Raw genomic sequence first — 12,290 nt, 5'->3', positions numbered from 1 at the left:
TGTCCTGTTGCATTTCCCTAAGGATGCATGTGTTCAACTGTCCAGTGTCTGCTAGAAAAATTGGTCTGAACCAAGTCATAAAGTGGCTTGATACGTTGTGCATAATCTGGAATGTATGTTCTGCCAAAATTAAAGAAACCTAGTAATGACTGCAGTTTCTTAAGGGTGTTAGGAGGGTGCAGTTGAGCACATTTCTCTAGAAAGTGCAGGGCCAGGCTCTTTCCCTCGTTTGATAGCTCATATCCCAGGAACAGTACACTGAGAAAGGCTATTTTACTTTTTGTTAAAGTTGAATTTGTAACCGCGGGCTGCAAATCCTAAAATGATCTGATCGACCCTTGCAAGATGAATATCGAGGTCGTCGTCTGTGAGATATATGTCATCCACGTAGGATAATGCAGCGGAATCAATATCATGTAATATTGATGTTACACAGGCTAAAAATAGCCTTGGGCTGTTTTTAAAGCCTTGAGGTAAACGACAAATGCGTTTCTGAGAGCCAAATGAGAATGCACTCAGGTCCCGACTTTCGTGTGCTGAGTTCTGGCAGAAAAAGCCATTGGATATGTCTAATGTTGTTTTATATTTTTTGCACACTATATTGTTTATTAGTGCTGTGCTATGTGAGTTTTGTATAGCATATGTGCGTGTATGACTATTTAAATGTCTGTAATCAATGACTATTCTGTATGAATGGTCTGGCTTTGCAACAGGGAATAACGGGTTATTCATTGCAGATGTACAGGGCTCAATTACTCCCTGGTACTCAAACTGGGTGAGGATCTCCCTCACCGGAGCTTTCATTTCATGTTTGACAGAATATTGTGGCTGCGGTTGGGGTGTAGACCTAACGGGAATAACATGACAAGGAGACTCCTTGTCCCAATCTACATGATTGCGGTATAACGCAGGTGCCTGCCCTAAAGCCCATTCAGCAGCATAGGCTTCTTTTTCTGCTTCCGGAACAAGATCGGAGAAAGAAGGCAAAATGACATCTTCCCCATGCGGGAGCTTATGGACGTGTTCAGGTGGCCAGTCCCTTTCGCCCAATAGGATATCATTAGTAAGCTAATCCCAAAATATTACACTAATGGTGCGCTCCACGTCTCCCTCTATTTGAATTTTTAAATCATAAACCCTGTTGGGTGGGAGAATGCGGCCATCTGCAGTTTCAACTGCGATAAAATCACTAGTTGCTGTCGCATCCAGATGATCTTTCAGACTCTGGCGACATATTGTGACCTCTGCTGCGCTGTCTAACAGAGTCACTGCCCATGTCTTGTTCCTCAACAGTGTTCTCAAGTGTACTGGCATTTTTAGCAGTCAGTGCTGCCACCTTTTTCTTTTTAAACTGTGGCTTTTGCTGAGTAGTCTTTTCTTCTTTTTCAATGGTAGACTGCCGCGAGTCTTTCTTTTGTTTCACGTATTCAGGACATCGATCAGGACGGCCCCCTCTCTCGCTACGGCTATCCGGTGCGCCCTGAAAGGAACGAGAGGGACGTAAATCAGTATATCTATCAGGAGTTTTAATATTCTGCCTATTTCTGATTCTGTGGGGGTCCTTCTGACCTTGGCGGTCCATGACCGCCATGGCGGAGTGCGGCGGAAGCACCGCCAACAGGCTGGCGGTGCTTCCTGGACGATTCTGACCGCGGCGGTAAAGCCGCGGTCGGAAAAGGGGAGCCGGCGGTTTCCCGGCGGTTTCCCGCTGGCCCAGGGAACCCTCCATGGCGGCGCTGCTTGCAGCACCGCCATGGGGATTCCGAGCACCTTCCCGCCAGCCTGTTTCTGGCGGTGTCCACCGCCAGAACCAGGATGGCGGGAACGGGTGCCGTGGGGCCCCTGGGGGCCCCTGCACTACCCATGCCACTGGCATGGGCAGTGCAGGGGCCCCCTAACAGGGCCCCACGAAGATTTTCACTGTCTGCTGTGCAGAAGGTGAAATTCGCGACGGGTGCCACTGCACCCGTCGCACCCCTTCAACTCCGCCGGCTACATTCCGAGCCGGCTTCATTGTTGAAGGGGCTGTCCCGCCGGGCCGGCCGGCGGTCTTCTGGCGGTCGCCCGCCGGGCCAGCGGGAAAGCCGGAATGGCCGCCGCGGTCTTTCGGCGGGAACCGCTTGGCGGGCGCCGACCGCCGCGGTCAGAATGACCGCCTGTATCTCCTTTCGGAGATCTCCGGGTGTGGAGAATCAGCTCTCTTATTTCTTCTGTCTTTAAAATCTTTTTGTTTTTCACAGCGCTTCTTAGGGCCCTCTTGTGCCTGCTTTGTACCCTCCTTATGGGTGGTACTTTGTAACTCCCATTTCTTTGGCTTGACTCCCAAACTATTCCGTCGTATACTAGTATAGGTATCGGAAATTATTTTCGGTAGCTGTCTCTCTTGTTCCAGATGTGGAGTTTCCCGGAGGCACTGGTGTATTGCCAGTGCTACCGCTTTTCCTTTAATATTACTGAGTAATATTGAGGAAACCGCGTCAAAGTTACGCATTAGTTTCATCCCCAAATCCAAGGCTGGTGCAGCCCGTGCTCATTCTATATCTGTTTTAACACCTACGGTAAATTGGCAAGTGTTGGGGTACCATGTGTGGTAGTGTAAATAGCAGCGAAGACTGTACCCCATGTGGCGCAGTCATCCACTGAGGGAACCATCCCAAAGGGCAAGCACATAGTGAGCACTCTATGATTTTCCTGTGGTCCCGTATGGGAAAACACAGCTTCCAGCGGATTAGTTTTCTGGGCAATCCAGAACGGTATTTTTCCAGTTCTGTGGGTGCTTTACCCATGATAGTATGCACTGTTTGTGGATTAATCCCAGTAGCCAATTGGTAACCACCAGGTACTGGCAGTGCTGGACGCGCTGGTGTGGTGTTCAATGTTCGCATTACGTACTGAACTAGTCGTCTATATAATGACACTAATTTATTATATAAATCTTGCATATCTGCTATTGTTATATTTTGTATGTCTGGGTGAGCCGTGTATATGGCAAGCATAGGCCACATCAGACTGTCATTACTTAAAGGACCTAGCCTCACTCTTTGTAATATGTGTGGTAGGAAACTTTCAAACCAGTTCTGGTGCTCTTGGTATGTGAGCGATATTTCATGATACTGGTATGCTCGGTACCGTTGAGGTACGTTCGCAATTTCACGTGTGTGAAATGTATGTGTTCTCTGGTCCACCTCAGGAAAGGTGACCCCCTGCCATCCTCTGTAAGGCCATGAGCTAATAAATGTTGTGTTAGAGCTTGTCTAGCATTTTCAGGAATGTTAATGGGGTAACCATATTTGTTAAGAAAAACGGAACACCAAAATGGGGAGTAAAGTCCTTTTATGAATTCGAGCTCAAACAACCAACAGCTTAATCGGGTGTCACCTTTTCAGCTGAAGAGGAATTTCCAAAAGACCACGGACGTCTCCGTTTAATGGTACTTAGGGTACCTGTTGACTGTGAGACAGTGATAGTCGGGGTATCCGTAAATTAGTGCCTAAACACCATTGTTGGTGGCACCATGTCGTAGTTTGGACTCTTGCTCTAGGCAAGACTGCTGGTTTAAGGATGGCAGTACTTTTGTTCGTAGGTGACTATGCCTATCCTACAACAAGTCGCAACTGTTTTCCCAAACTTACCGGCTCACTAGCAGCACCTCACCAGAAACACAATACTAAAAAGTGATTTGTGGCAGCCTTTACGCATGGACTCGAGAATAAGACATCTCAGGGAGTGTCGTGGTTAAACGGAGATTACCCCTTTCTCACAGATATAGCATGTCTCATACAAACACTGGCAGTGTCAAAGATGCAGTAAAGTTTCAATAGTTTTTATTTAACACAGCTGCAATTTGCGATATATTGCATGGGCTGCAATGATTAGGATAATGAATAGTGCAAGAAACAGAATTGTGAAGACGAGAGTCATTATTACAAAGACCCCCACCATCTTGCAATGCATGTAAAAGACATAAGAGGTGTAATTTGCCCTAATACCCTAATGTGATAGACCTAACCTCCTACCTAAAGGAGAGCTGGGTTTGCTAAACCTAATCTGCCAATGCCATGTCCATGAGAGGAGCCCCCAACCCTCATTACCTTAGAATGAGGTCTCTATCTCAGACTCTACAGGGACACGAAGACTGGGTCAGGGTCAAGACGACGTGCAGCATCGGTATCAGCCATGGTGGCAGTGCCCTCTGGTCAAATCCCTCTGATTATCTGTCTAAAGTGCGATGTATTTATACAGATCTTCCAGGACCCCTGACATAGGTGTGTTCCCAAACAATAGATAACAGACATGCTTGGGATGGCAATTATTATAAACAAATCCCTCGAAAGTATAGAGAGGGAAAATCCCTAAGTGTGAACACCTACTGTTTGTTTGTCTTTGTTGCTTGATCTTGACGCCTTAGCGTGGTGGCACTGATAATGCAAAGCATAACAAGCGGCCTAACTATAAACAAGGCAGCCATCTTAGATTAATTAAATAATTAAATGGGCTAAGACAGAGCAGGCTAAGTAGGTTAAAAGTCATTAGGTGATGGGGGCACAAGTCTGCAAGCCAAAGGCTAAACTAGCTCCTGTAATCCCATTAAAACAAACTAGGATTCACTACAACAACATCCTTCTACAATCCACACTTTCTGTCCTCTACACATGATACTTATTCTTTGTATAGCCTAGTATGTGTATATGTCTCAAAATATGATTGAATAATGGTACATTTGGGGCATATGTTTGTCTCTGCCGGGTGCACAGCTTGTTACCTTTCTTTTTTCTTGGTTGAAAAACGTAATAAAAAGAATTATTAAAAAAACAATCATCTCTGTAAACTCCTCCTTTCATGACACCGCTTGTCTGATGACTGGTCAACACACACACAATTACATCATCCTTACCCCATCGACTCCTTCTCTTAGCCTGAATTAAATATAAAGAACTCTGCATCATGCACAATAAATAGTGCAATTCAAACCCGACTAACAGAAGAATGGTTTGGGGTGAACTTAAATAAAAAGTGCTCCTGCTATTTGGACTGTATCAGTTTCTGAACCTACCTCTTAGGATATTTTAGTAATGCTAAGTAGTTCCTGACTATGGTGACGTTATTCACATGCCTTTAATGTAAGATTTTCATCTGGTGCTTTGGTAGGCTTGCTGTGGTGGAAGAAAAACACAATGCGAAGATTAATCCTTCTCTAATTAGAACCCACGTGTGCCATGTAAGCAGTCAAGTCTCCAACTGCTCAGAATACCAACTGAATGATGCAGCAACACTGGAGCAAAGAACATTAAATGGATAGAATACCTAACACTGCAATGTGTAGACACAAATGCATTCAGAGAATATTACCACACATATCTTTCCTTAAAAAAAAGAAAATCAAGCACCAGGACTAAACATGGTTTAAAGCTATCAGAAATGAGAGAAGAAATGAAGGCCATGAACAAAAGCAAACATGAGAAAGTTCAATAAACCAACATATGGATGTAAAAAAAAACAAAGATAACTGCATTCATGTGGCAAAGAACAAAAATGAAATAAAAACAAATGCAAGTACATATCCCTGTAAACCCTATGAGACTGTACTAACTACATAATACTTAAATGTATATGGAACATTTCTGCATTGTACATGGCATGAAACATCACAAACCATTTCTCTTTCTTCAAAGAACAATCACCAACTTGTGGTGAAATTCGCTGACACTCAGATGTTAAAGATTGTTGTAATGCAGGTGATGACCCATTCATATCTTATCCATTCTGATTAGTTTTAAAGAATGGCATGAACATTTTTTGCATTCCTTGGGAGAGTCATAATCATTGCTAATAAAGTTTTCTTCCTCCTCATTCTCAAAAATAATTTTTTTTCCATGGCACTTGGTAACGCATGCCACTCCAAGAACATCCATTATTCAACTGTAATGATGTAAGTTCTGTCTCAACTTTCTTAACCAAATTGGGGTTAGCAATCTTGATCAAATCGCCAACATTTAAGTTATAATGTTTTTCCCCCAAAATATTCACTTTTGCTTTCTGTTGTTTCAAACTTACATTTTCTCCAGCACAACTGTACATTATTTCCAAGTTAAGAAGTTTAGAATTACCAATAAGCCATTCAGGCCGAAGCACAGTACAAGGTGTCCTTCCTTTAAGATGTTCAAATGGGTAAAATCCAGTGATATTGTGTGGGGTACAGAGTTAAGCCCATGTTAAATTAGCTATATGTATTTCTACATTATTTCCTGCTTTAGGAGCCACCTTAACAACTCCCACAACCACTTTATTGAACCTCTAGAGAGCAGATATTGTATGTACAATACATATTTGTTCAAGAACTCATTACATTTTTGTGGAGTGAATTGTACCCCATTGTCAGACGTACTGAACACTGGGGTTGGAATACCCTCCCATCTAAAACAATCTCCCAAAAATTCGATAATAGGAAAACAAATCAAGTTAAATTCTGCCCATTCTAAAAAATAGTCAGTGACAATGAGGGCATAGGTTTTCCCAAAAGACCAGCCTTCAAAGGCCCCAACAGATCTATGGCAAGTTCTATCTGAGGTGCCAATAGAAATTCATGAAACGTAATCTCTGAATTGGTCTTCTTCAGTGCCTTATCAGAATTAGCACAGTTTACAATGTTTAACAATATTTGGAATCTGATTATCCATGAAAGGCCACCAATAAAGTTCCTTTAGTTTATTTTTTGTACCTGATTCACCAATTTGTCCATTGTGTGCCAATGACATTAAGTATCATGCATATTGCTTTTTGTGGGACAAAACAAGACCCTTTAAAAATTAGATTCTCTTCAGAAACAAAATCCCCCTTGACATTCCATAAAACACTGAGTTCTGAATTAAAAGATTTTTCGTTTGGCCACCCTGAGGCAATAAAATTGTGGATTTTATACAAGTTTACATCCTCTTGTGTAGCTTTACACACTCATCTTTGCTAATGGCATGCTGAATAAAATAAACCATGTTACTTACTGATGCATCTACACACTCTTCCTTGTCTTCCAATAGCCCATTCGGTTTGCCTTGAATTGGTCACCTTTTAAAAAAATCTGCTTGAGTACATTGAAGTCATACTGATATACAGTAGTTTGGACAACAATCTAATCATTCTAGATGATGCCATTCCAGTTCTATTGCTATTTAACAAGGAAATAAATGGTTTACAATCAGTCCTGATGGTAAAGGACTTTCCCCATACATAATAACACCCTAAAGCACGCTGAGGTTTCCCTTTTCAGTAGTAGAATAATTCAGTTCAGCTTGCAACAACACCCTAGAAGGAAAAGCACTGGTGACCTCTTTGTCACCTTAGAGTTGTGTGAAAACAGCACCCAAAGCAGATGCACTGGCATCCACTGTTATGATGCTTTTGTTAAATCAGAAGAGTAGACACATAAGCAGTATTAATAATGGCACTCTTGTTATTTTGCAATGAAATCTCATGTTCCTGCTCCCATATAAACATAAATCCCTTTTTTAATATGAATCTTAAAGGAGCCACAACCTAATGAGAAATTCTCTACAAAGCGATAATAATATTCACACAGACCTAGGTATGACCTAAGTGTATCTTTTTCTTTTTTTTGGTCTTCATTTACCTTCCACCGTTCCACTCAGAGAGAGGGAGGGGTCTTTCCAGGGCGGATTTTACAGATGTTTACTCGTGGCCCAACTCCGCAAGAATGCTCCTGTCTGGAATACATCTGAGCTCTACTGTAACCACTTTTCCAACATACTGTTGAAGCATAGCGGTGTACCCAGAAGTGTGTATAATCATAGGACCACGCCAAATTTACTAAATAACCATATCCTCCCATATGTCCAACCATTGTTTCAGTGGGTTCCAGAATCTATTTCTCTTATTGTCCTCCCTCGTATCTAACTTCAAATTATACATTAAGGAATGTCCACTCCAGCGAGCCTGGAGAGACCCAGACAGGGGCATGCTTGCTACAGTACAGCAAGTTTGTAATCCTCCCGACCCCATACCAAAGTCTTGCTAAATCCTGTCAAACCTTAAATTGGACTTTCTGAATGAATTTAGGGTCTCCAAACTTATAGAAAAAGTTCTTCTCCAACTCAGTTTTCCTCCATCGTTGCTTTCAAAATCTGCCCCAGCTCCGAGCAGCCTGGCTCATTAAAGAGCACCCTCGCGTTTTTCAGAAAGGAAGCCCATGCGTAATGTTGCATGTCCAGTACCGCCAGCCCTCCTTTCTCTTTCTTTCTTTCTTCTCAACTTTTTCCAAGCAAAATGAACTCCCTTAGAAGCCCAGATAAAACTTCTTATTTTACCCTGGAGTTTCCTTAATGATTTTTTGTTGAATTACTAAAATCTTACGTGGCTTTTTTTTTAACCAGGATCTCTCCTAAAGGGGTCCCCATAAATCCACTGAATGTCTGTAGCAATGGCCATATCTGTCTTCTCCAACTGCAGAGCACTCTCAATAAGTGAGGCTATGTAAGACTTAATATCGTCTTTTTCCACCCCCTTTGGTATATTTATGAGTCTCAGGTTGTACCCCCTTGCCGCATTTTCTAGCAGTTCCAGAATATCTTGTAATTCCTGTTCGCTAACTTTCGATTGCCGCAAATCCTGCTTAATTGACGTTACGTCTCTTTTCAGAACTTCCACTACCTCCTCCAATACCTGAGTTCTTTTAGCCAACAAATCGAATTTTGCTTCCAATATTTTGCAGGTCTCTCTTATGTGGCTTGATTTGCTTTAGACACCGAAAACCCCTTTTTAATCTCCTCCGATAGTTTTACTATAATCACTTCTATTCAAGAGGTAATTTGAGTATCCGCCCGGATGAACTATTAGAGATGATTAGGAATGAAGGGCCATATTTAGACTTTTGACGCAAAACTGCGCCAACGCAGTTTTGCGCCCAAAAAATTAGCGCCGGCTAACGCCATTCTGAAGCGCCATGCGGGCGCCGTATTTATTGAATGACGTTAGCCGGCGTTAGCCGCCGGCGCTGTCTGGTGTGCGTTAAAAAAAACGACGTACACCAGGCAGCGCCGGCGTAGGGGGAAAATGGAGTATGGGCGTCCACAAATGGTGCAAGTCAGGCTGAGGCAAAAAAATCGCCTCAACCCGATTTACGCCATTTTTTTACGACTCCCAACCCCCATTGAAATGACTCCTGTCTTAGCAAAGACAGGAGTCATGCCCCCTTGCCCAATGGCCATGCCCAGGGGACTTCTGTCCCCTGGGCATGGTCATTGGGCATAGTGGCATGTAGGGGGGCACAAATCAGGCCACAATTTTTTTAAAAAAAAAATACTTACCTGAACTTACCTTAATGTCCCTGGGGTGGGTCCCTCCATCCTTGGGTGTCCTCCTGGGGTGGGCAAGGGTGGCAGGGGGTGTCCCTGGGGGCAGGGGAGGGCACCTCTGGGCTCATTCTGAGCCCACAGGTCCCTTAACGCCTGCCCTGACCCAGGCGCTAAAATCCAGCGCTAATGCGGGTTTTTTAGACCCGCCCACTCCCGGGCGTCATTTTTGCCCTGGAGTATAAATACGACGCATATGCATCGGAGTCATTTTTTAAGACGGGAACACCTACCTTGCATATCATTAACGCAAGGAAGGTGTTCACACAAAAAAATGACGCTAACTCCATGAACTTTGGCGCTAGACGCGTCTAACGCCAAAGTATAAATATGGAGTTAGTTTTGCGTCGAATTTGCGTCGAAAAAAACGACGCAAATTCGGCGCAAACGGAGTATAAATATGCCCCAAAATATCTTAGATACGAAGGTTGGGTTCATTCCTCACAATCCTCTGGCTGGGTGTCTCAGAGGTGCTCTCGAATCTGGGCACACCATCCAGCCCACAAGGAGACAGGGACGGGTTCCCCTTGGTTAGGGTATGTGGGGGTCACGGAGTGGGGTAGCGGGGGAGCACAGGGTGGGGAGCATTAGGTAAAAAAAGGAAAAAATAATAATTCACCTCTGCCATACTAAGTGGTATCTTTACTCGGGAAAAGGAGAAGAAGATGGAAACTGATGATATGAAATTGGGAGGGGATAGCAGCTTTTTGCGGGTTATGAAATGGAATGTGGACGGGTTGAGAAGTAGAGGAAGAAAAAACAGAATCCTGCAATACTTGAGGGATACCCCAGCGCATATTATAATTTTGCGGGAGGCCCATTTGAAGGGAAAGGAATGTTTAAAATTGTTTAAAGCTCAAAATTGGGTCCAACTTTTGGTGTGTACAGAAAATGACTCTAATGTTAGGGGAGTGGCTATAATTATTAAGCAGCAAATTAATGCAGTAGTGTTGAAGTCAGTTTCAGATGATACAGGATGTTGGTCTATGGCCAATCTTCAGGTATATAACACAGTACTAACAGTGGTTGGGTTATATGGGCCAAACTCCGATGATTTAGAACCAATGAGGAAGATGTTTTTCACCTTTTGGATTTTTCTAACCAGGTCATTATGACGGGAGATTTCAATGTTTTGATGGATAACAATCTGGATAGATCATCTAGTGCGAGGTCTACAGTCATGCCAAAATCTCAGAGTTTCCTCAAGGCAAAAATGAGAGAATTTGGTTTGTGATATTTGGAGAGTAAAAGCAGGAGACCAGCAAGTTTTCTCATTTAGGAATAAGAAATATGGCTATGCTTCTAGGATAGATTATTTTTTGATAGATCATGGGTTAGCAGGAGCGGTTGACAAATTAGAATATATGGCTGTACATTTATCGGACCACTCGGCGGTGGCTTTAACAATTAAAATTGCCATAAAAAGGGAGATGAGGAGATGGACACTAGACCGATCTTTGTTGTTGGAGAATGATGTTGTGACACAATTGTTTTTTGAGACAGAAGAGTTTTTCAAATTTAATATTGGTTCTGCCCCAATAAATGTGGTGTGGGATGCGTTTAAGGCGTTTAGAAGAGGTTAAATAACAAGCCTCACTATTTTTAGGAATAGAAAATACAATATGGAAATTAGTACATTGGGAGTAGAATTGGCTGAGTGTGACTGGTTAGAAAAGGATGGGGTGGAATCTTTGGACAAGTTGGAAAGTATGAGGAGGCACTTGAGAACACAATAGCAGGAGCTGCTACAGATAAGGCTAAAAATAAATGGGATGCTAGCAAATTAGCCAGTTTCGACTATCGAGAGAACGCAGGGAAACTGTTAGCATGGAAAGCTAAGACAGATAACACAACAAACAATATTAGAGAGATTTCCGATCAAATGGGTGTGAGACGGACAAATAGTAATGATATAAGGGAGGCTTTCCTACTGTTTTATTCAGTGCTGTATAGGGATGATATAGTGGTAACGTCAGAAGGAGTAAGAAGTTGGGTCTGGGATGAGTCGCGCAATATACTTGCCAAACTTACAACCACTGAGAAAGACTGTATGAGCAAAAAAATCACTATGGGAGAGATTATTTCTGGCTCAGGTTAGGCAAGGGAGGGAAAGCGACAGGCCCGAATGGTATCCTGATAGAAGTGTATAAAGTATTGGGGGAAGCAATTGTGCCAGTCTATTAGTATTATTTGAAGAGATTTATGATAAGGGTGAGAGACTTCCCGAATCTTGGATTGATGCAACAATAACCTTGGTTATGAAACCAGGCAAAAATCCCTCCAGATGCAAGTCCTATAGACAGATTTCACTATTGAATGCAGATTATAAGATTTTTGCTAGGGTGCTGGCGAAGAGGTTAAATAGTGTGGTAGGTGTGCTTCTTCAGATGGATCAGAAGGGCTTTAATAGGGGTAGGCACCTCCATCAGTTAACTTCCAGCCGAATAGGCTATTGATTTGGCAACAACGTTCAGTCTCCCTTTAGCAGCTGTAACATTAGATGCCTCGAAGGCTTTTGAGTAAACTGGGTCTATTTAGTCACTATTTTAAAGGAGTACGGATTTGGGGACAAATTGTGTCAGACGATGAGCCAAATTTACTTGAATCCCTCAGCTAGGTTTCTGGTGAATGGGAGTCTGACTTGTGCTTTCAGAATAAGTAGGGGTACAAGACAGGGTTGCCCGCTCTCTCCGATACTATTTAATCTATACATTGAGCCTTTAGCTAGAAGAATAAAGCAGGACCAAAGGATTCTACCCTTTTCATATGGTGGATGGAAAAAAAGATCTCCCTATATGCCGATGATCTGCTGCTGTGTACGCCGGTCCTACGTTCAGCATTGCCGGCAGTCTTAAATATAGTTGAGGAGTTTGGAAGAGTGTCTTGTTGTCAAGTCAACACTGAGAAGATGGAAATAATGGTGTTGAA

This window comes from Pleurodeles waltl, chromosome 5 (genome assembly GCF_031143425.1).
Source record: "Pleurodeles waltl isolate 20211129_DDA chromosome 5, aPleWal1.hap1.20221129, whole genome shotgun sequence".
Taxonomy (NCBI): Eukaryota; Metazoa; Chordata; class Amphibia; order Caudata; family Salamandridae; genus Pleurodeles; species Pleurodeles waltl.
Note: the sequence above shows the minus strand (reverse complement) of the source record.